This window comes from Syngnathus scovelli, chromosome 10 (assembly GCF_024217435.2).
Source record: "Syngnathus scovelli strain Florida chromosome 10, RoL_Ssco_1.2, whole genome shotgun sequence".
In the NCBI taxonomy this organism is placed as follows: Eukaryota; Metazoa; Chordata; class Actinopteri; order Syngnathiformes; family Syngnathidae; genus Syngnathus; species Syngnathus scovelli.
Window position 1 is genome coordinate 15751502 of NC_090856.1, and position 24412 is coordinate 15775913.

The following is a 24412-nucleotide window of genomic DNA, read 5'->3' on the forward strand; positions in this document are numbered from 1 at the left end:
TGCCTAATCTGTCACCGAGTATATTGTTGCAAAGTAATATAAGATCCAAAGTTGTAATTCAGAATAGTTTTCAAAAGAAGGCCATTAGAATTATATACAAGTCTGATTACCCTGAACATAACAACAAGCTATTAATTAAATCACAAATTCTTCAATTCAAAGATTTGGTAGATTATCAGACAAATAATGTCTAACAGTAATTGATTTAACACATCACGATAAGTAGATTGAGTGTGGGCACTCTCAAGTTAACATATGTGATTATACTGCCTAATCTGTTACAGAGTAATGTACAAGTAATGTAGAATAGATCCAAAGTAGTAATCCAGAATAGTTTTGAAAAGGCCATTAGAATTATAAACAAATCTGATTACCTTGAACTAAGTGTTGAATATGTCCTATGAAGTCAAAATTTGGCACCATCATGTGGTGAAATTTGGAATTGCATCACATCCAATTTTGCCAGGGAACAAACAGATTAAATAAATCTTAGTCTTAAATAAGCCACTCCTTCTCAAACAAGTAAACTCTGCCCATTTTGCGCAGTAGATGTTCTGTTAATATCTAGTATTTATACAAAGTCATAATTTAAATTGCTTTTAACCTTCATTCGTCGCTTCAACCAACATTACTCGCTCTTATTACCAACTTGTATCGATTTAACTGAGCGTTTAATACTTCCTATCAGGTCTCAAGTCAAGATTTGGCAAAATACAATTTCAGCAAATCCAATTTTGCCAGGCAACAAAAAGATTAAATAAACTAAATAAGTCTTCTTCCCATTAAATAAATCAGAAAAGTCTGTCTTGTAACCAGTCCTCTTCAAACAAGTAAAGTCTGCCCGTTTTGTGCCGTAGATTTTGTGTCTATGCCTAGTATTTATACAAAATCATAATTTAAACGACTTCGTTCCTTCATTCACTTTGGAAATTTGGAATTGCAGCAAATCGAATTTTGCCAGGGAACAAAAATAGATCAATTAAACTAAATAAGTCTTCTTCCCATTAAATAAATTAAAAAAGTCTGTCTTGTAACCAGTCCTTTTCAAACAAGTAAAGTCTGCCCATTTTGTGCCGTAGATTTTGTGTTTATGCCTAGTATTTATACAAAATCATAATTTAAAGGATTTCATTCCTTCATTCACTTTGGAAATTTGGAATTGCGGCACGTCAAATTTTGCCTGGGAAGAAAAGTAGATTAAATAAATTTAATAAGTCTTACTACTTCCCAATAAATAAATTAAATACGTTTTGTTCCCACTCCTTTTCAAAAAAGTAGTTTAAAACGAGGGCCCTTCACTCAACCTTTAACCTCAACCCCGCACGTCACATTGTGTTGTATCTGTGAATGTTGGTTGTGGCCAAATGATAGTTTTCTTTCATTCGTTTAGGTTCCACGGTGTTTGTTGGCTATATGTTTTCCACTGTCAGAAGGATGAAAATACAAAGTACAACGCTTGGACGTGGGCGACGACATCACCGGTGAGTCCTTCCTTCCTATTTATTTACCTTCTAGGTGCTAGAGGCTAAGTGTTAGAAGCTAAGTGTTAGAGGCAACACAATACGAACAACACAACACAATACGAACGACTCAACACAATATGAACAACTCAACACAATATGAACAACACAAAAAAATACGAACAACACAACACAATACCAACAACACAATACGAACAACACAACACAATACGAACAACACAACACATTACGAACAACACAACACAATACGAACAACACAACGATACCGCACTGAACAACACGATACCGCACTGAACAACACGATACCGCACTGAACAACACGATACCGCACTGAACAACACCATGCCGCACTGAACAACACCATGCCGCACCGAACAACACCATGCCGCACCGAACAACACCATGCCGCACTGAACAACACCATGCCGCACTGAACAACACCATGCCGCACTGAACAACACCATGCCGCACTGAACAACACCATGCCGCACTGAACAACACCATGCCGCACTGAACAACACCATGCCGCACTGAACAACGCCATGCCGCACTGAACAACACCATGCCGCACTGAACAACACCATGCCGCACTGAACACCATCCCGCACCGAACAACACCATCCCGCACCGAACAACACCATCCCGCACCGAACAACACCATGCCGCACCGAACAACACCATGCCGCACTGAACAACACCATCCTGCACTGAACAACACTATCCCGCACTGAACAACACCATCCTGCACTGAACAACACCATGCCGCACTGAACAACACCATCCCGCACTGAACAACACCATGCCGCACTGAACAACACCATGCCGCACTGAACAACACCATGCCGCACTGAACAACACCATGCCGCACTGAACACCACCATGCCGCACTAAACAACACCATGCCGCACTGAACAACACCATGCCGCACTGAACAACACCATGCCGCACTGAACAACACCATCCCGCACTGAACAACACCATGCCGCACTGAACAACACCATGCCGCACTGAACAACACCATGCCGCACTGAACTACACCATGCCGCACTTAACAACACCATGCCGCACTGAACAACACCATGCCGCACTGAAGAGCACCATGCCGCACTGAACAACACCATGCCGCACTGAACTACACCATGCCGCACTGAACAACACCATGCCGCACTTAACAACACCATGCCGCACTGAACAACACCATGCCGCACTGAACAACACCATGCTGCACTGAACTACACCATGCCATACTGAACAACATGACGCCGCACTGAACAACACGACGCCGCACAGAACAACACGACGCCGCACAGAATAACACAATACCGCACAAAACAACACAATACCGCACAAACAGTTTTAGATAATATTATGTCGCAGTCATGTGACGCGGACATGATGTCAATAGGCGGAACTCACGGCAAAATTATAATCCGTGGGCGTGACTTGCAACAGGAAGTAGGAAAGCGGCAATGCTTGCAAACAAGACACAGCGGTTAGTAACACGACAACTAACAAGACAAATATTTTTGTTTTCAGCTTGCAACTTGACCGTCTAGAGCGTACAAGGTAATTACAACTCGTTGTTTTGAAAAATATGTTTTTTTGTGTAGCCCTGAAAAGCGAGGGAGTGTGGCGTTTGGGAGGAACGTCGAACTCGGCGTCTGCTTCCAGCCACAGATGCCAAATTTCGACGATTATTTCGACTGGTCAACGGTTGTAAATTATTGCGTTGATTAAAAACTTATCCTCGGTTATCCGTGGCTAAAACACCACAACCCTGCAATAAACTGGGAGTCAGGGGAGATAAAGGGGTGGGCATCCCAGTGCCAAGTATCGTGTGTCAAACCGAACCCTTCGATCGAGTCCCCATGCACTTCTCCCTCGGACTTTGCGTCTCCTGAACCAGAGTTCAGAGCTCCGGATCTAAACCAAGTACCCAAATGCTACCATCAACTTGCGGAGGTATTTAGCAAAGCCAAGGCGAGCTCCTTACCACCCCACCGTCCCTACGACTGCGCCATAGACCTATTGCTCGGTGCTTCGATCCCCAAGGGGAGACTTTATTCCCTTTCGGGCCCCGAAAAGAAGGCCTTAAATGACTATATTGACGCGTCACTTAAAGCGGGTCTGATCATGCCGTCATCATCGCCTGCAGGGGCCGGGTTTTTCTTTGTGGGGAAGAAAGACGGAACCCTGCGCCCCTGCATAGATTACAGTCCCCTCAACCAGATCACTATAAAGAATCGGTACCCCCTCCCACTCATGTCGGCCGTGTTTGATCAGTTGCAGCAGGCTCGGGTATTCACCAAGTTAGATTTGCGTAACGCGTATCACCTCGTGCGCATTCGGGAAGGTGATGAGTGGAAGACGGGCTTCAACACCCCCCGGGGACACTTTGAATACCGGGTAATGCCGTTCGGCCTCACCAATGCCCCCGCGGTCTTCCAGGCCATGATCAATGACGTTCTGAGTGATTTCTTAGACCACTTTGTTTTCGTTTACTTGGATGACATCTTAATTTATTCACCAGATTTGAGGACCCATGAGAGTCATGTTAAGTCGGTCCTGCAACGGCTCCTGGACCATCGACTTTATGTAAAGGCCGAAAAGAGCGAGTTCCATGCAGAAACGATATCGTTCCTTGGCTTCATCATAGCCCCAGGGAAGGTCCAGATGGACCCAGCCAAAGTAAGCGCGGTGACCCAATGGCCGGTACCGGATAGCCGCAAAAGAGTGCAGCAATTTCTGGGATTTGCTAACTTTTATAGACGATTCATACGAGGCTTCAGCGCCACCGAGGCTCCCCTGCACGCTCTCACCTCCCCGACAGTTCCGTTTCGCTGGACGGCGGAGGCTGAAGCCGCCTTCCAGGAGCTGAAGAGGCGGTTCACCACCGCTCCAATCCTTACCTTGCCCGACCCATCTCGTCAGTTCGTGGTGGAGGTTGATGCCTCCAGTCAGGGAATCGGCGCCATCCTGTCTCAGAGATCCCAGGTCGACAACAAGCTCCATCCATGCGCCTTTTTGTCCCGACGGCTGACCCCCGCGGAGCAGAACTATGACGTCGGAGATCGGGAATTGTTAGCAAATTCAAAAAGGCTCTTGAAGAATGGAGACACTGGCTGGAGGGAGCCCAACACCCCTTTCTGGTTTGGACCGATCACAAGAACCTGCAATATATCAAGGAGGCCAAGCGATTGAACTCCCGCCAGGCTTGTTGGTCCCTCTTCTTTAACCGTTTCCATTTCACGTTGTCTTACAGACCGGGGGCCAAGAACACCAAACCTGATGCGCTGTCACGCATCTACAGCCCAGACCCGGTGTCCACAGAGCCAGAGCCCATTCTCCCCCCTCACTGCGTGGTGGGAGCCGTAACCTGGCCCATAGAGGACTTGGTGAAGCGGGCAAACCACGATGATCCACCCCCTAGGGGAAGTCCCGAGAATAGACTGTTTGTTCCGCCCCAACTACGATCCCAAGTGATCCACTGGGCGCACACCTCCCGGCTCACGTGTCACCCGGGCGTGCGAAGAACCCTGCACGTCATCCAACAAAGATTCTGGTGGCCCTCCATGGGGGCGGACGTCCGGGAGTATGTTGCAGCCTGTTCCATCTGTGCGCGGAGTAAGAACACTCCGGGTGGGGTTGCTGCAGCCTCTCTCCATTCCCTCTCGACCATGGGCCGACATCTCTGTGGATTTTGTCACGGGACTGCCGGTGTCTAGCGGTAAGACGACGATACTCACCGTCGTGGATAGGTTCTCCAAGATGGCCCACTTCATTGCCCTGCCCAAATTACCTTCGGCCAAACGTACGGCAGTAGTTCTCATGGACCACGTCTGCAGGATTCATGGATTTCCTCGGACGTCGTGTCAGATAGGGGCCCCCAGTTCGTGTTCCGCTTTTGGAGGGCTTTCTGCAAGCTTATAGGGGCCACCGTGAGCCTCACTTCGGGCTACCACCCGGAAGCGAACGGCCAAGCAGAACGCATTAACCAACAGCTGGAAATGGGCCTCCGCTGTTTGGTAACCCAGAACCCCTCGTCGTGGAGTCAAAACTTGACCTGGGTAGAGTACGCCCATAACTCCCTTCCCATCACGGCGACCGGGATGTCCCCCTTCATGTGCGTCTTTGGATACCAGCCCCTGCTCTTCCCCGACAGCGAGCCGGAGGTGTCAGTTACCTCGGCGTGCGCCGTGGTGAGACGCTGTCGGCGCATCTGGGCAGCGGCAAGGGCCATACTGGTCCGCCAGGGCGACAGGGTGAAGAGGATGGCTGACCGGAGACGTCGTCCGGCACCTGTCTACCGGCCCGGCCAGCGGGTCTGGCTGTCCGCCCGGGACCTTCCCCTCCAGGTGGGCTCCAGGAAGCTGGCCCCCCGTTTTGTAGGGCCGTTTCCGATCTCCAAGGTCGTCGGTCCAGCGGCTGTGCGACTCCGTCTGCCTCGGTCCCTTGCGGTGCATCCCACCTTCCACGTCGGGAAGGTCAAGCCGGTTAGGGAGAGTGGGATGGTGCCGGCTCCCGCGGCACCCCCGCCTACGCGGACGGTGGGGGGTGGGCCTACCTACACAGTTAAGAAGTTGCTGGACGTGCGCCGGAAGGGCCGGGGCTGGCAGTTCCTGGTGGACTGGGAGGGTTACGGGCCAGAGGAGCGGCAATGGGTGCCGCGTAGCTATATCCTGGATCCCGGGCTACTAGATGACTTTTACGCGGCTCACCCCGATGCTCCGGGTCCGTCTGGGATCCGGCCCTAGAGGGGGGGGTTATGTCATGCTGTCATGTGTCGTCCGGATCACTTCCTGTTTTATTGTGTGATTTTCCTCTCGTTCCAGTCGGTGTGTCCTTCCCCTGTGCGTCCGGTCACGTGAACCCCTGATTCCAAGTGTGTGCACCTGCGTCAATGACCAACTGTCTTCACCTGTGTTCCCCTCCTGTGTCCATATAACCCGCGTCTTTCCCAGTATCCAGTGCCAGTGCGTCTTGCCTTGTAAGAACACTAGCGATCACGAAACCCTCGAGTTCCACGTACAAGCCTTGTTTGAGCGACTTTGATCCCCGATGTTAACTTGGTTACATCGCTATCTTGTTTTTGTATTTCCCTCGGTTCGAGGTGCTTTGATTTCCCCTTTTTCTCCCTCGGTTCGAGGCGCCTTAGTTTTCCCTTTTTTCCCTCCTATTGAGGCGTTTTTTGTTCGACTATCAGTGGAGACAATAAAAGCCTTTTTGGACATTGAAGTCTCTGCATTCGAATCCTCTCCCTGCTCTGCACCTGACATAAACTAAAAAGTGGTTGAAAGTAAAAGTTTACACTATCAAAAAAACAATACTTACCTGGATAACCTGAAACAGAAAAACACACAGTTATACTTACCTATGCCGAGTTCACATATTCACACCCAATCGGTACCTGCAAGAAAAGAGCAAAAACAACAAGTTAATAAGCTAAAATGAGTAGATGGAAAATTATCCGGAACGAAACGCAAATTGCTGACATGAAACACATATAAGGACCGCTCGGAGCAGGAAATTCAGTCTCGATGCGGCCATGAAGGAGGAAACAGCTCCACATGCAACAAAACTAAATTTAGCTTCCATTCCCGTGTGCCAGACCTGAGGAAGGCACAAAAGATGCCGAAACGTTGTCGATGGCCACACGGAGGAAATAAAAGGGAGCGCAAACTAGCGCCGATAGGAAAACAATTAGACGCAAAATTATAATTTACCCACGCTCTACCCAGATAGGAGAGCGGATGGATGCCGCATAGAGCAAGATGCTCTCGCTCCACCCAGATAGGGGAGTCGATGAATTAAGTGCGAGGTACGACTAATTTGACCGCAAATGCAGCTGTCAATCTATCATGCCAAGTCGAGACTCATTTATTACATATATAACAAAGGCGACCGGATAGGCAAAGTGCAAACACAAAAACAAACAACAAATACAAAGCAAATACATGTTTATTAAGCCCAACATGGCCTGACCAGCATGGCTGGCGCAGCCACGACGGACAGGTTGCTCTGGGGCTGGATGTGGGACGTGGGCGTGGATGGTAGGACCGTGCCTTTGCTCCTCTCCTTCGGGGGAGGAACTCCCTTCTTAATCCTAACTCGCCTGTGCCACCTCCACTGCCCCCCCACGTTTCCAGTTTCCATTGAGCTCCTGCTGCGTCTGTGCGCTGTCCCCTAAACCGATCCTACCCTAACCCTAACCTAACCCCAAACCCTAACCCCAACCCTAACCCTAATCCAAATCCCTCCCTGACTCCCATTATGAAAAAAATTTCAACCTGCAAGTCAAAAAATGGAAATTAAGAAGTCAAAAATTTGAACACAAACACGAAATTGAATATAAACTAAAAAGTGGTTGAAAGTAAAAATTTACACTATCAAAAAAAACAATACTTACCTGGATAACCTGAAACAGAAAAACACACAGTTATACTTAACTATGCCGAGTTCACATATTCACACCCAATCGGTACCTGCAAGAAAAGAGCAAAAACAACAAGTTAATAAGCTAAAATGAGTAGATGGAAAATTATCCGGAACGAAACGCAAATTGCTGACATGAAACACATATAAGGACTGCTCGGAGCAGGAAATTCAGTCTCGATGCGGCCATGAAGGAGGAAACAGCTCCACATGCAACGAAACTAAATTTAGCTGCAATTCCCGTGTGCCAGACCTGAGGAAGGCACAAAAGATGCCGAAACGTTGTCGATGGCCACACGGAGGAAATAAAAGGGAGCGCAAACTAGCGCCGATAGGAAAACAATTAGGTGCAAAATTATAATTTACTCACGCTCTACCCAGATAGGAGAGCGCATGGATGCCGCACAGAGCAAGATGCTCTCGCTCCACCCAGATAGGGGAGTCGATGAATTAAGTGCGAGGTACGACTAATTTGACCGCAAATGCCGCTGTCAATCTATCATGCCAAGTCGAGACTCATTTATTACATATATAACAAAGGCGACTGGATAGGCAAAGTGCAAACACAAAAACAAACAACAAATACAAAGCAAATACATGTTTCTTAAGCCCAACTTGGCCTGATCAGCATGGCTGGCGCAGCCACGACGGACAGGGTGCTCTGGGGCTATTTTCTGGCACTAAGGTCATTTCTGCCTACAAGCGGAACAAGAGTCTGGCAGATATTTTGATCCGGGCAAAATTGCCAACATTGAAGTGGGACAAACCCTTATTGTTGGACACTCAATTCAAGAGACTAAATTTCATTAAAAATATAGAAATGGGAACAGTATTTGGAATTGACCAGGGAATCAACCCAAAATCTAGAAATTGTGTTTATGTTATTTTTTGTAACAAATGTGGGATCCAATATGTTGGCGAATCACGAAACAATTTGTCCACACGCATGTATCAGCATCGGTATAATGTGAAGAACAAGAAAGAAATGGACACACCCTTAGTTAAACATGTTGTTGATCATGGTATGGCCTCAATGAGAATGGCGGGATTACAAAGGAACATTAATTGGACAGACATAGAAAGAAAAGGGAGGGAACGATATTGGATATTTACATTGGGAACTAGGGAGCCAATTGGACTAAACATTAAGCATTGAAGATTCACCATACACCACTTGATTTGGATCCTTACTACAATCCCATCCCTAACCCCAATCCCTACTCCTTACCCATAATCCTAACCTAACCCCAATCGCTACTCCTTACCCATAATCCTAACCTAACCCCAAACTTAATCCTAACCCTAACCCTACCCTAACCCTAACCCTAACCCCAAACCTAATCCTAACCCTAACCCTAAACCTAACCCCTAACCCTAACCCCTAACCCCACCCACATCACACAATCCTAACATCAACAATCGCCTAAATTATAATTCTGCCGCTATAACATGTAAAAATAAAAAAAATGACAATTACAAATTTTCAAAAACACTAAGAAAGCTTAAAAATACATAAAAGTTTAGAACGTCAAAATTTAAAATGTATAAATACTAATTAATTTAAAATCATTTACGAAATTTCAGAAGTATTAAAAACACAGAGGTAACATTAAATATTAATTGATGATTGAGTCGAAAGAGATAAATAAATAAAACAATATTAACACAAATTATACATTTGATGTAAAATAAGCAACAGAACGAATGAAAATAATTAGACCAGTGGATTTAGTGGTTTATGGTGCGAAAAGTGATATACAAGTCAACAAAATAAAATCTGAATCAAAAGGAAAAAAGGAAAAAGGAAAAGGGACCCGGAAAAAAGAAAAAATGAAAGAGTATAAAAGGAGGCGAGAAAAAAACAGGTTCATTGTGCTTTTGTCTCTCGAACAGTCGACAACTCTCTGCTCTCTTAAAAACTAGCCAACTCTTTCACTAATATATTTTTTGGGGGTTTTCTTCATTTTTTTCATTTTTTTTTTTTTTATAGTACCCGATGAAGACCGATTAAGGTCGAAACGTCGTATTTGTTTCAGTTCATTTAAAAAGAAGTTTTTTTGTTGTTTTTGGCACAATACACTGGGTTTGGGTTATTGGGGACTTTATTGATTTGGGGGTCTCAATAAATACGTGAATAAATAAAGGGATTGAATTGGATTTCATTGGCAAATTAGTACATTAAATGCTTTGGTAAATAAATAAAGTTAAAAATACATTAAATTTTCAAAATTAAATAAGTTAAAAAAAAACAACAATGACAGAGTGGACGGTGGTTAGTCGTGGTCGGAGGGGACCACGTCAACCGCCCAATTTTTTGGACAGGGAGGATAGGGGATCCTGGGACCGGGAGGTCCGTGCACCTCCTCGCTCCTTTTGGAGTGGGTCTCTGTACTCAAAACCTAACCCTGACCCTGACCCTAACCCCAACCTAAAAAAAGACACTCAACAAGGTGAAGTTAAGAAGATTAAGGAGACTAAGAAAAAGAGAAAGAGGAGTAAGAAGCTCACCCACCACTCAGGGGAACAGAGGGATGCCCAACACATAGAGGATTGGGGAGCGCCTCAAACGACTTACCTTGACCAGCAGATGGAAGACTTACCTTCACCGACTCAAGAGGAAGACTCGACAGCTTCCGAAGAACCGACGACAGAGACTCTAATGAAGCGCATTGAAGGAATAAGGAGGAAATACCAGGAACCTCCTGGCCCTAACTCGTCAGAAACACCAATTAGGAGAAGAGAGACACCACGACCGAAATTACTGGAAACAATATTCTTCCAGTCACGTGACACACAAACCGAACCACAATCGATGTACACCACACACGAACATGAAGGGAATAAGAGGGCAAATTGGTTTTTGTTTCCCCAGAGAAGATGGTTGATTGTAGGTGATTCAAACTTGGCCAAATTGCAGAAAATCGAAGACCGCGAAGTACAAGTGGACTGTTACCCGGGAGCTAAAATCCGCCATGGGATTCACCTACTCAGAAACAGAACTGCAACCTCTCCCAACGTGCTAGGGGTCATTTTATCCTTGGGCCTTAACAATAGAGGTAGGGTCATCCCAATATTCATATCCAAGGAGATAGCCAGATTGCTGGGAGCAGCTAAGGCCACTTTTCCTTATGCTAAAATATTCATTCCTAAAATTAATTATTCCCAATCACTTCCTTTGGAGATCCAAGCCAACCTTAGGGAACTGAATGAAATAATAGAGGAAACGGGTCATTCGATTCAACGCTTATCATCAAGACTGTTTACCACAGGACCGGACAACATCCATTGGACAACGGACACGGCTGAAGAGATAGATAGATAACTTGTGAAAAACCTTTTTTATGCCAAGGAGCCTCCCCTAACTCAAGGAGATAACCCTGGCTGATCCAGTGGTCAACCTGTCGACCTCCTTTAGTTTGACGAAAGATCATAGGGAGCTTCTGGAGAAGGGGCTTACATTCGTCCCCACCGCAACCATGATGAAGGATCAGAGAAGGATCACCAAGGCCCATGTGCGACAGTACCATAGAAGGTTAAAACTAGACTCTTATTTTGGAACTTCGACGACGGCAGCACCACCCAAATTCCAGTCGGCTTCAATGTGGGAGCCCAAGGATGATGAAGTACCCAGGGAGATAAAAGTATTAATACACAAAGACAGAGCAGTCCTAAAACAAGTGGAAGTCCCAAGAGAGATGCCAAATTTGACAGAGGGCGAAAGAAGAGCCCTGGACGACTTAAGTTCGGCAGAGGAATTGATTATTAAGCCAGCAGATAAAGGGTCAGCGGTGGTCATTATGGACCGAAAAAATTACGTGAGAGAGGCTCATCGACAACTTCGCAATACGGAGTATTACCATTCGATCCAAAAAACGATTTATCCGGATACAGAAAAGTTAGTCCACACAATATTAGATCAAATGAGAAAAGAGCACCACATTACTAAAAAAACAATTCTTGTATTTAACAGGAGCATCCCCGTCACGTCCGAGATACTTTTATCTACTCCCTAAGATTCATAAAGACCCGGCATCGTGGCCCTGGCCCTACGAAATGCCGCCAGGACGTTCCATCGAGTCAGATTGTAGTAGCGAATCCTACGGCTCGGCTGAGCTAGTAGATTATTACTTGAATCCCTTGTCAATTCTACATCCGAGTTACATCAAAGATACTAATGATTTTGTTTCAAAAGTACGGACCTTGACCGTGCCACAGACCTGTTGGTTGTTTTCCATGGATGTTGAAAACTTGTATACTAATATTGAAACTGCTAGGGGTTTAGAGGCGGTACGCAATGTTTTGGCACGTAATCCGATTTTGGGCCGCCCGGATGAACACATTTTGGCATTGCTGGAACTCAATCTGACTAAGAATGATTTTCAATTTGACAATGGGTATTTTTTACAGGTCAAGGGGACAGCAATGGGGAAACGTTTCTCTCCAGCCTATGCCAATATCTATATGGCTGAATGGGAGGAGAACGCCTTGACACAGTGCTCTAAGAAACCTATAGCTTACCTGAGGTTCTTAGATGATATTTGGGGAATTTGGGGAGATTCTAGGGAAGAATTTGACGTGTTTCTTAAAACCTTAAATGGCCACCACCCTTCAATTAAACTGACGGCACAGATTAGCGAGAGGGAAATTAATTTTCTTGACACAACTACATATAAGGGACCGGAATTTCATACAACAGGGGGACTTGATGTCAGAGTATTTTTTAAATCCACAGATACTCATGCGCTACTACACAAAAAGAGTTTTCACCCTAGACACACGTTTGGGGGTTTGGTTTATTCACAACTCTTGAGATTCGGGAGAATTTGCACTCGCACAGAAGATAGGGAAGAAGCGACCAAAGTCTTGTTCAGGTCATTACAGCAACGAGGTTATTCTCGGTCATTTCTTCGCACGATTAAGCTACAAACATGGAAAAAAGGAAGAAGAGGGGACACTCAGCGGGTTAAAAAAATGATACTTCCTCTAATTTCGATTTACAACTCTTACACAGTCAATGTTCACAGAAAAATTAAACAGAATTTGGAAGCGTCGGCGCTGACTGACCTGAAGGCGAAACATAAGGTGGTTTCAGCCTTCAAAAGGAATCCAAATTTAAAAGATTTGTTGGTTAGCACTAAAATGAAAAGTGGGTCCTCTCGTGCAGCCAGGAGATCAATAGGAGTGATAACAGACTCTCAGAAGAAAGAACATTTCTTCACACAGACGGGTAAGGCCTTGTCTACGCGGAATGCGGTCTACTGTATGAGCTGTCGATTGTGTGGAGTTATGTATGTGGGACGGACTCGAAATGATGTCAGAAGCAGACTGCATGCGCACCGCTACAGCATCACACATAACCAGAAGCGTAACACGCATGTAGTACGCCATTTCCGCCTGCACGGGTTACGTAACTTGAGAATACGGATTTTGGAGAGCTGTGCGGGCTGGACACAAAGGGATAGGGAAAACGCGGAAATGAGATGGGTCAGGAGGTTGAAAACTCAATATCCACTAGGACTCAATTTGGCAACAACGGAAACGGAGAACACTGGAATATCGGGGTTAAAATAGAAGTTCTAGTGGTGGAGTTTACACGGTTGGGGAAAATTTGGAGGGAATGCCCTCCCGAAACGATATATGGAAATTAGGGAAAATATCATAATTGTTCCTTGGTTTAAGTTCTTGTGGGGGATGTTTATGTGATTGGGAGACGGCTGAAAGGAGGTTGGAGAAAAACCTGACACTTTCCATTTAATCAAAGAGTTTAACTCTGGTTGGCTGGTTTTCCTGACAACATAGATAAAGTGCCCAACTCGGACACCAAATTCTAATCTTCATCCTTATTTGGACTCTACTCTAACATTAAATCCTAACACTTAATCAATTCATAAAATTTACATAAGTTCAGATTCAGAATGAAAACTGTCATGTAACATGGGGATAGAGATGGTCCAAATGGTAGAATATGGATTGTTCACAGGGATAAATTGACAGAGCTGATATTTCCAAATTTGTCCAAAAGATGGCGCCAGACCAAAACATGAGACCAAAAGAGAGGCCAGGATAAGCTAGACCAGTTAAAATAGAAAAGAGGAACACGGTGTCAGAGTGTAAGTCACGCATGGAGGCACAAATGAAATTTTTATTATGTGTTTTTTATTTTTTGATTTTTTTGCTTGGCTGAAAATGTACTCTGTAACCGCTTAAAGCAATATTATTTGTCAATTCGATCAAGGGACCCGTCACTGAAAATAGTGGCGTGACATAAATTGTTTGGAGAAGCACAAATGAAATGTTTATTATGTGTTTTTTATTTTTTGATTTTTTTGCTTGGCTAAAAATGTACTCTGTAACCGCTTTAAGCAATATTATTTGTCAATTCGATCAAGGGACCCGTCACTGAAAATAGTGGCGTGACATAAATTGTTTGGAGAAGCACAAATGAAATGTTTATTATGTGATTTTAATTTTTTGATTTTTTTGCTTGGCTAAAAATGTACTCTGTAACCGCTTTAAAGCAATATTATTTGTCAATTCGATCAATTCATGTAACAGAAAGTAGGTCAAAGGTGAAAAGGGGAAGTGAAAGGTTTTGCCACTAGCTGTGCATTTGGTGGAAAGTACTGCGTGGTCAGGGCGGAAACAGCTGCTAAAGGCCAGTCCCTCCATAGGCGTGGGAATGCTGGACAGTCCCTTCTATACGCGTGAGAGAACTGGGCAGTCTTACCCTATAGGGAAAGTACAGGAGAAAAGAAAGGGGAGGGGGGGAGACGGAGAGGTCTATAAAAGGTCCTGCTGGAGTAGCTTCAGGGCTTTTTTCCCCAAAAGAGCGCTTATACGTGAAGAGGCCCGGAGGAGTTTCAAGATTTTTTCCAAAGTCCCGAAGATCTTTGTGTGAGACGCAGGATCGCTGGACTGAAATTAACTTGGATTTACTCCCAAAAATTGGACTGGACAACTTTATAGGAGAAATAGGTGAGAGGGATTTATATTTTTTATGTATTTTAGCGTGAGGGGGGAATAGTCATCGGGCCGCCGGATTCCTCGTGGCCAGCCTGTTTCTTTAATTTGGATTTAGAAGCAAGATCGAACTGATCACTCGACTTTGCTTTCACCAAAAATAGCACGCAGCTGGTAATCACCGCTTCCCTTTTTTATGAACTGTGTTTTGCAATCGAATTGTTCTGGGATTGAATGATTTTATTAACACGGGTATCAGTGAGTGAAATTGTTCAGTTTCTGGGGTAATTGAGATTTGTAATTCTATTCCATGTTTCTTCAATAAATGTGTTTTGTATATTACTTACTTCGTTGTACGCGGATTTGTACTGAATATGCAACCGATGGTTTGGGGCCGATTTAAATAAAATAAATCAACGGAAGTGTTTAGATCGGATTATTATTTTGTGTAGAACGAAAAGTTGTTTGACTATTTGAAAGGCTCAGGCCCGCTTCCCCTTTTCGACGGGCCGTGTAAAAAGTAACTCTGAGCCAGTTAGATAATTAAATAACTTTCGTAAATATTTAAAGGAGGAGTGGATTTCGTTAGAAGTGAATTGTTGGAAATTTACTTCTTCTAAATAAATTAACGACGACGGCTGAAATAAATCAGTGGAGTTGGAGGAGAATAAAAATATTTCAATTGTCCGTCGGGCGCGGCTCAGTTCCCCTTTTTTGACGGGCCGTGTAAAAAGTAACTCTGAGCCAGTTAGAGAATTAAATAACTTTCGTAAATATTTAAAGGAGGAGTGGATTTCGTTAGAAGTGAATTGTTGGAAATTTACTTCTTCTAAATAAATTAACGACGACGGCTGAAATAAATCAGTGGAGTTGGAGGAGAATAAAAATATTTCAATTGTCCGTCGGGCGCGGCTCAGTTCCCCTTTTTTGACGGGCCGTGTAAAAAGTAACTCTGAGCCAGTTAGAGAATTAAATAACTTTCGTAAATATTTAAAGGAGGAGTGGATTTCGTTAGAAGTGAATTGTTGGAAATTTACTTCTTCTAAATAAATTAACGACGACGGCTGAAATAAATCAGTGGAGTTGGAGGAGAATAAAAATATTTCAATTGTCCGTCGGGCGCGGCTCAGTTCCCCTTTTTTGACGGGCCGTGTAAAAAGTAACTCTGAGCCAGTTAGAGAATTAAATAACTTTCGTAAATATTTAAAGGAGGAGTGGATTTCGTTAGAAGTGAATTGTTGGAAATTTACTTCTTCTAAATAAATTAACGACGACGGCTGAAATAAATCAGTGGAGTTGGAGGAGAATAAAAATATTTCAATTGTCCGTCGGGCGCGGCTCAGTTCCCCTTTTTTGACGGGCCGTGTAAAAAGTAACTCTGAGCCAGTTAGAGAATTAAATAACTTTCGTAAATATTTAAAGGAGGAGTGGATTTCGTTAGAAGTGAATTGTTGGAAATTTACTTCTTCTAAATAAATTAACGACGACGGCTGAAATAAATCAGTGGAGTTGGAGGAGAATAAAAATATTTCAATTGTCCGTCGGGCGCGGCTCAGTTCCCCTTTTTTGACGGGCCGTGTAAAAAGTAACTCTGAGCAAGTTAGAGAATTAAATAACTTTCGTAAATATTTAACGGAAGAGTTGAGTTCGTTGAAAGTGAATTCGGTTGAGAATTTACTTCCTTTAAATAACATACCGACGATGATTAAAATAAATCAGTGAAGTTGGTGGAGGATAAAAATATTTCGATTGTCCGTCGGGCGCGGCCCAGTTCCCCTTTTGTCGGGCCGCGTCAAAAGTTAAATAGGACACGATCAAAAAATAGACTTGCCTTCCAAATTAATTATTGGGCAAATCTAAAGACAGCACGACATTTTTATTCGGTAAGAAAGTCGCTATTCTCTTCGAAGCAATTAAGTGGGGTGAAGAACTCCGACGGTCAAGTGCTAGATCTACGTATACGAAGTTAGAATTAATAATATAAAGGGCATTAATTTTCTTCTTAAATGCTATTATTGTCACACTTTTATTAATTCGATTCTCTTTCGAATAAAAAAGTTGGTCGGCTCGCTGCATGAGCGACCAAGTGGAACGGACCCGTATGAACATTTACTTCGGCAAAACTAGTGCTTGGGTGCGCTATACAAACGAATCCCTGAGGTCTTAACAAAGACATCTAAAAAATATCCGTAACGAATAAGAACTTCAAACATTAGCGGGGAGCCATCAATACGATGCGGTCACTTCGAAGTCCTGCCTCGAATTGAGTTACTCGGCACGCGCTTCGGGTGACTTGAGAGGGATTGGCGTCGTACAGAAATTAGATTGATTCCGGAGGAGTTAATTTAACTCGGGTGGTTAGATTACGGACGAATCTCCGAACCCGGCTAAAACGAACCCGTTACTGGGAAGCCGGGGGCACCTGATTGCAAGAGGTGCGTTTGACAAAACCTAACCCAAACCCTAATTCTAACCTTGACCTCTGACCCTAACCATTAACGCTAAATTAATTAGGAATTACACCAAATTTCAACAAAATTAATCTAAACTGAACCTTATGTTGATCCTAAATGCAATGAGATTCCAGAATGAATTTTAATCCAACCAAATCTAAAAATTTACGTTTAAATTGAATTAAATTACAAAACAAAAAAAAGGGGGGACTATAATCGAATTATATTTTTGATTTTAAGCAAACTCTAAAAGAAAAAATATAAAAAAAAAGAAGGATTTTTCTTCTAACACATAAAAGGAAAACATAGTACGTGATGGGACGCTTGAGGGCGCCCTTGGCACACTAAATCGCTGTGGTACGAATAGAGCTCGGCTAGACGCGAATATTAGGGGATTAATGATACCCTTTAAATTCAGAAATGAAAAAGTACTTCCGCGTTGCTAACGCTCATAACATTAGCCACGATACGCTTATAGTGATTTCGTTACAAATATACGATCGTATTAATGTTATAAATTAATTCTACGAATTAATGGAATCGGGTAACACACTTTAATAATACCAGGGGGTTGAGGAGAATTTTATTCCATATGAATTTTTTATTTGGACGAGGGGAGGGTTTGGGAAAATAGGGGGATTACAGAAAAAAAAAGAGCCGGCAGAGTAATTGACAGGAGTTTACGAGTATTTCCGGGGGGCGGGACCTAGGGGGATCGCGATTTACGTAGATGAATGTATTTCTAAATATATAATTTGATTTAGATGATGAATTCAATTTACATTTAAATGTTTCACGACTAACCTAATTAAACGGTACCAATAGGGTTTACAGAATGTCTTAGTGCTTATCAGTTAGATGTGGGAACGTGATTGAATGACGAGAGCCGTCAGTTGCTTCGCTGAGGCTCGTGGGAGAGAAAAGAAAAGAGAAAAGAAGGGTTGGCTTTCGGCTGTGGCGCTGTGAGGCAGGAGAGTGGCACTGGGGAAGCCCTTCTTTCCAGGTAATGTGGAAGATTCTTCCGATTCTTTTTGAGAAAAACAGGTGAACCCTTTTTAATCGCTAAAGCTAAGTTATACGGTACTACGCTATGCTAGCCTTTATTGGTATAGGATATGTGAGAGTATGCTAAGCTAAAAGACAACGAAAAGAGAAAATATTAAATTGCCGGATGAATGAGACCGGATATCAATAAAGGAAACACAGCTAACGCTCATAACATTAGCTACGATACGCTTACGGGGATTTGGTTACGAATGTACGATCGTATTAATGTTATGAATTAATTCTACGAATGAAGGGGATCGGGGTACACACTTTAATAATACCAGGGGATTTAGGAGAATGGTATTCCATATTGTTCGTTTATTTGGGCGATGTGAGATTTTGTAAGATAGGGGGATTACGGAAAAAAGAGCCGCCAGAGTGATTGACAGGAGTTTACGAGTGTTTCCAGGGGGCGGGACTTAGGGGGATCGCAATTTATGTAGATGAATGTATTTCTAAATATATGTCTTGATTTAGAGGATGAATTCAATTTACATTTAAATGTTTCACGTCTAACCCGATTAAACGGTACCATAGGGGTTACCGAATGTTTTAGGGCTTATCGGTTAGATGTGGGAACGTCATGGGATGACGAGAGCCGTCAGTTAATTCGCTGAGGCTCGTGGGGGGGGGTGGCGTTCGGCGGTGGCGCTGTGACTCAGGAGAGTGGCACTGGGGAAGACCTTCTTTCCAGGTAAGGTGGAAGATTCTTCCGATTCTTTGAGAGAAACAGGTGAACCCTTTTTAATTGCTAAAGTTACGTTATGCGGTATTACGCTATGCTGGAATTTATTGGTATAGGATGTGCGGGAGTATGCTAAGGTAAAAGAGAACGAAAAGAGAAAATATTAAATTGCCGGATATCAATAAAGGAAACACAGCTAACGCTCATAACATTAGCTACGATACGCTTACGGGGATTTGGTTACGACTGATGGCGCCGCGGATGGCTGCCACGGTGAGTCGCTCTCTGTTTCTTTGTCTTATTTTGTGTGTTTTCTGTGTCTTCTGCTGTCCATCCCGGATCACTTTTACTAGAGAAGCACTGTTAAACATCGGTCAGTCTTCTTCTGGTATTTTCTCTCCTGTTCTCTCTGATTCAGACTGTTTGTCGGAGATTTTAGCCGGAGCGGCGGTGCTATACAAGCTAGCGCGACGGCGGCGACGCGGAAAACGAGCGGGAGCCCTCGTAAAGCTGAGGCAGAGAGGGTTCCGTTCTGCCCCACCGTCAATTCATCTGGCGAATGTCCGCTCCCTGGCGAACAAGATGGACGAACTGCTGCTCCTCACTTCAAGGAACACGGACTTCAGCAGATCCGCCGCGCTGTGTTTTGTTGAGACGTGGCTTAGCGAACGAACCCCCCACCACGCCATGGAGTTAGCTGGGTTTCGGCTAACGCGTGCAGATCGCAGCGCGGAGCTCTCCGGAAAATCAAAGGGAGGTGGTCTCTGTTTCTACATTAATGAACGTTGGTGTACCGATGTCATGGTGTTGAAAGAGTTTTGCAGCCCTCTCCTAGAAACACTTTTCATAAACTGCCGGCCGTTCTATTCACCACGGGAGTTCTCCTCGATCGTCATGGCGGCTGTTTACATCCCACCACACGCACGTGCGAGTGAAGCCACGCAGATGCTGGCTGACCAGGTGACAGACATGGAGAAACTTCTACCAAATTCACTAATCATTGTTCTGGGTGATCTTAACAGGGCGAACCTCGCACACAAACTCCCCAGATACAGACAGCACATAACGTGTCCCACCAGAGGGGCACAGACACTGGACCACTGCTACACCGTAATTAAGGATGCATACCACTCTGTGGCTTGTGCAGCTTTAGGACTCTCGGACCACTGTCTAGTTCATCTGATCCCTGCCTACAGACAGAAACTAAAAACTAAAAGCCTGTGGTGAGGACTGTCAGGAAGTGGACATTGGAGTCAAGGCAGGACCTCCGAGCCTGCTTTGACTGCACCGATTGGAGTGTTTTTGAAGCTGCAAATTCAGACTTGCATGAACTCACTGACACTGTCACATCATACATCAGTTTTTGTGAGGATCTGTGTGTGCAGACTAAGACCTTCTGCACGTACAACAACGACAAACCTTGGTTTACACCGAACCTTAGGAGGCTGCGCAAAGTCAAGGAGGAGGCCTACAGGAGCGGCGACCGGGACCTGTTCAAGCAGACCAGAAACACACTGAACCGAGAGGTCAGGAAAGCCAGGAGGTGCCACGAAGAACAACTGATGTTTTTTTTTGTCATTACAGCTGAGCTTGGGCTCCATGCTATGCTGAAATTGCTAAGCCACTAACAGGAGTGGCTCATGGACACCCGTTAGCAGTCAAAGATACATTCGCGTGGACACCAAAAGTAGAAGAAGGATTGACAAGATTGAAAATGATATTAGTTCAAACAACAAAGGGTGTGATAATGGATAAGGTGCTATTGACGATGTCAATAACAAAACTGTTTTGCCAAAATGACTTTTAAGGCAACGCCTGTTGTGTCACTTATGTGACAACAGGGGGGAGATGAGTTATTAGTTACCTATTAGTTACCTTTGGTTTAGATTCTTGAAAAAAAAATGTTTTTTTAAGCATGTCCTGTTTGTGTGAAACATGATCCACACAGGAACCTAAAAGAAACTCTATATGAAAATTCGAAGATTCGAATAGTGGAGCCTAACAGGAACATGGAAAAAGTGAACAGCTGAGAAATGGCCTTCGATGTACTGGCAGTGAATTATAAATTCAGGACAGTTCAGTAATATCTGTAAAGTGAGCATAACACCATTAATACTGAGGTCAAAATAGAGATGATACTAGGCAAAATTTGGAAACTAGATCAGAAATTGAAGGCTCAAATCAGGAAAGGTGGAAAGGTAATAGAGAGAATGGCATAAAATCAAAGTTAGGAAAACAAAAGATAGATAGTGGCCTGAAAATAGGAGGAGTTTCTGGAAATTACAGTATAATTGAGAGAAATAACAGTTAAGACTTGCAATTTAAGTTTAGGGTAATCTGTCAATTTAAAATGGTTCAAATGAGGTCCATCACAGTATTTCCGTCTACAAGTTCCATCTGTAGACCGAATTCCTATCACTTGGAATTCACAACAAGGACTCCGCTGTCCTTACCCAGGTACCCTTTTTCTGGGGACTAAAATACCCCAACCACGCAGCCAACAAAAAGGTCTCACCGAGTCTCCGAGAGATTTCCTTTGAAGTTTCCGTCAATCCTCGCTGCCGAGAGGTGCTGAACCGGACGCCGGCCTGGTGGATGAACATTGTTCCCCAGGGCTTTCCTTCAGGCGTCCTGTGACCTCTGCCGTGCACGGATTCGGCGTCTTCAACACTCTTCGGATCAGCGAGCAGATTTTCAGGAAATCCCGGACGAGCCCCCAAAAATGTTGGGTTGACAACATTTACCAGAAATCAATCTCGGAGACGGTAGGTCTTTCTTGGCTTAGCGTTTTCTCCTGCGCAGAAGGGCGGATCCCGGACACAGCAAGTGTGGCTGAGATTCGCGCTCTGCTCTGAGATTTGCCGTGCTTTTATTGAGAGAGAAACAAAGGGGCAAGTGTACATGGTCGAATAGGTTTCCAGACAGAAAGAACAACATTCCACAGTTATATCCCATTACCACAGAACACAGGGAGTACTCTTTATGGAGTGGGCAGTATGGACGTCTCATGACCATTAGCTCAACAAAGATGTAGTCTTTAGTGCCTCTGGGAATACATTGCTGTGCCGTACTCATGACCTTTGTCCGCTTCAGCCGTCCCATGACAATCTCATGATCTACACATGTCTAGCTAACTGTGGGGCTTATTGTATAGTGCGGCTAATGACTGCCATATGCCCCCAAGTCATTTTCACGAGGCCAGATTCTGCGGAGAATCTTGCACACAAAAGTAGTTACATAGAATCCAATGATAAAAAGTATATCATTTCCATCAGTTTTATAACTTGTATTACTTTTGCAGGTTGTCGATTGCAGTCTTGGAAAGTTTATGTTGAATTCACGTGAAAATGTTAACCCTAACCCTTTTGATTTTTATGATGATTGATGATTTTCAGGACGGAATCCCCGTGCGCCATGATTCATTGTGTGTCTATTTTCATTTAGTAGATACTCGATGCCTGTGTAGTTTTGTGAGCACAAGTGTCCGTTGTTGGTATTGCCGAGTGTGAGGTGCACAGTCAATTTTCAGGAACTTGGGGATGACGATCCTGGATGACTGCAAGGTTCGACAGGACTGGCTGCAAGACGTGATGATGTGGTAGGACGTTTGCCGGTTCCTTTTTAAATGCCTAATGACACATTGGGCGAATGTGTTAAAGGGGGGTGGAGTTACGTTTGAGTGCGTAAGTAGATACATATAAAATTTAATTGTGACATTCAATGCTTTTTTGGATTCACTTGTTTTGGAGGCTTTAACAGGACGTGCCAGAATTCAACAGGCAGCAGTCACAGGAGAAATCGTGCGAGACTGACAGCACGATGAGAAATAAGGAAGATAATTCATAACTCCTGGGGGGAGTGTTGTTGTTTGTTTGTTTGTTTGTTTTAGGTTCACGCGGGCCTCTGGATCGTAGGAGTAGATGCAGGGACGCTTGGAGGTTCTATTGAACAACGACCACCAATCATCCCCGTGCCCCAAACAACCACAAAGGAGAAGAATTGTTTGCTGACGACTGGTTATGGAGATGTCGATTACTAGGGAACTCCTGAACGCTGACCGGGGCCTGGGAAGAGACTCTGAGGACGGTGAAGTGGACATAAAGATCTTGGATGGACAGCAGGCCCTGGGCAGTGATCCCAGAGCAATTCATCGACAGACACATACATATGCAAGGGGGGCAAAACTAAGAGCATTTCAACTTTGCAGTATGCTGTGATATTGTGTCAATATTATGTCCTTCATTACTTTATCAAACGACCACATGCGGCATTATTTTAATTAGTCACATGACTAAAAGGTTGACATCAGCATCTGCTGTCCAGAATATCATGTTGGCCCAGTGTGAACAAGATGAGTGGGACCGCCTTGCGTAAATCGCCTACCTGTCTATTTTTCTTGACGATCCAGAACAAAATACATTCCATTATAACGAACATAGCCAAAGCCGGATGAAGGGCTGTAGTTCTGATAAACTCTGGAATGTAAACTTTCATGCTTTTTGATGGTACTATACTATATTGTGTAAGCATATACTCATTTATACACATATGTAGTTATTAGTTGATGTTTTGTTTTCCCATGAATTCCAATGTTAAAAACAGGAGGGAATGTTGGAAATGATATACTTTTTATCATTGGATTCTATGTATCTACTTTTGTGTGCAAGACTCTCCGCAGTATGTGACCATCTAGCCTTGTGAAAATGATTTGGGGGCATATGGCCGGCTAATGACTGGAGTCATTAGCCGCGCTATACAATAAGCCCCATAGTTAGCTAGACATGTTCAGATCATGAGATTGTCATGGGATGGCTGAAGCAGACAGAGGTCTCATTTAAGTTGAAGTCATGAGTACGACACCGGGATGTATTCCCAGGGCCACTAAAGACTACGTTTTTGTTAAGCTAATAGTCATGAGACGTCCATACTGCTCCGTCCATGAGAGTTTGTTCTGTGGTAATGAGATATAACTATGGAATGTATTTCCTGCCTGTGAACCTACCCGATCATGTACACTTGCCCAATTGTTTCTTTCTCAATAAAAAGCTCGGCAAAACTCAGAGCAGAGCGCGAATCTCAGCCACACTTGCTGTGTCTGGGATGCGCCCTTCTGCGCAGGAGAAAACGCTAAGCCAAGAAAGACCTACCGTCTCCGAGATTGATTTCAGATAAATGTTGTCAACCCAACAGTCCTCTCCCCACTGCTCTTCTCTTCTACACCAACGATTTCTCCGCAAGTGACTCTTCCGTGAAGCTCCTGAAGTATGCAGACGACACCACTCTCATCGGACTGATCCAGAACGGTGATGAGACTGCGTACAGACAGGAGGTGGAGCGGCTGGTCACTGGTGCAG

At 44.2% G+C, this 24412-nt stretch overlaps 1 long non-coding RNA gene across 2 annotated transcripts; it reads left to right on the plus strand.

Annotated features, from left to right (window-relative positions):
- Positions 1 to 17664: 17664 nt before the first annotated feature.
- LOC125973515 (uncharacterized) lies at positions 17665 to 24200 on the plus strand. 2 transcript variants are annotated; one of them, XR_007483195.2, is made up of 3 exons: positions 17665 to 19067; positions 19477 to 20584; positions 20643 to 24200. It is a non-coding gene; the product is annotated as an uncharacterized lncRNA (long non-coding RNA). The 2 variants fall into 2 exon arrangements; XR_007483196.2 differs by having other exon boundaries at positions 17665 to 18329.
- Positions 24201 to 24412: the final 212 nt, after the last annotated feature.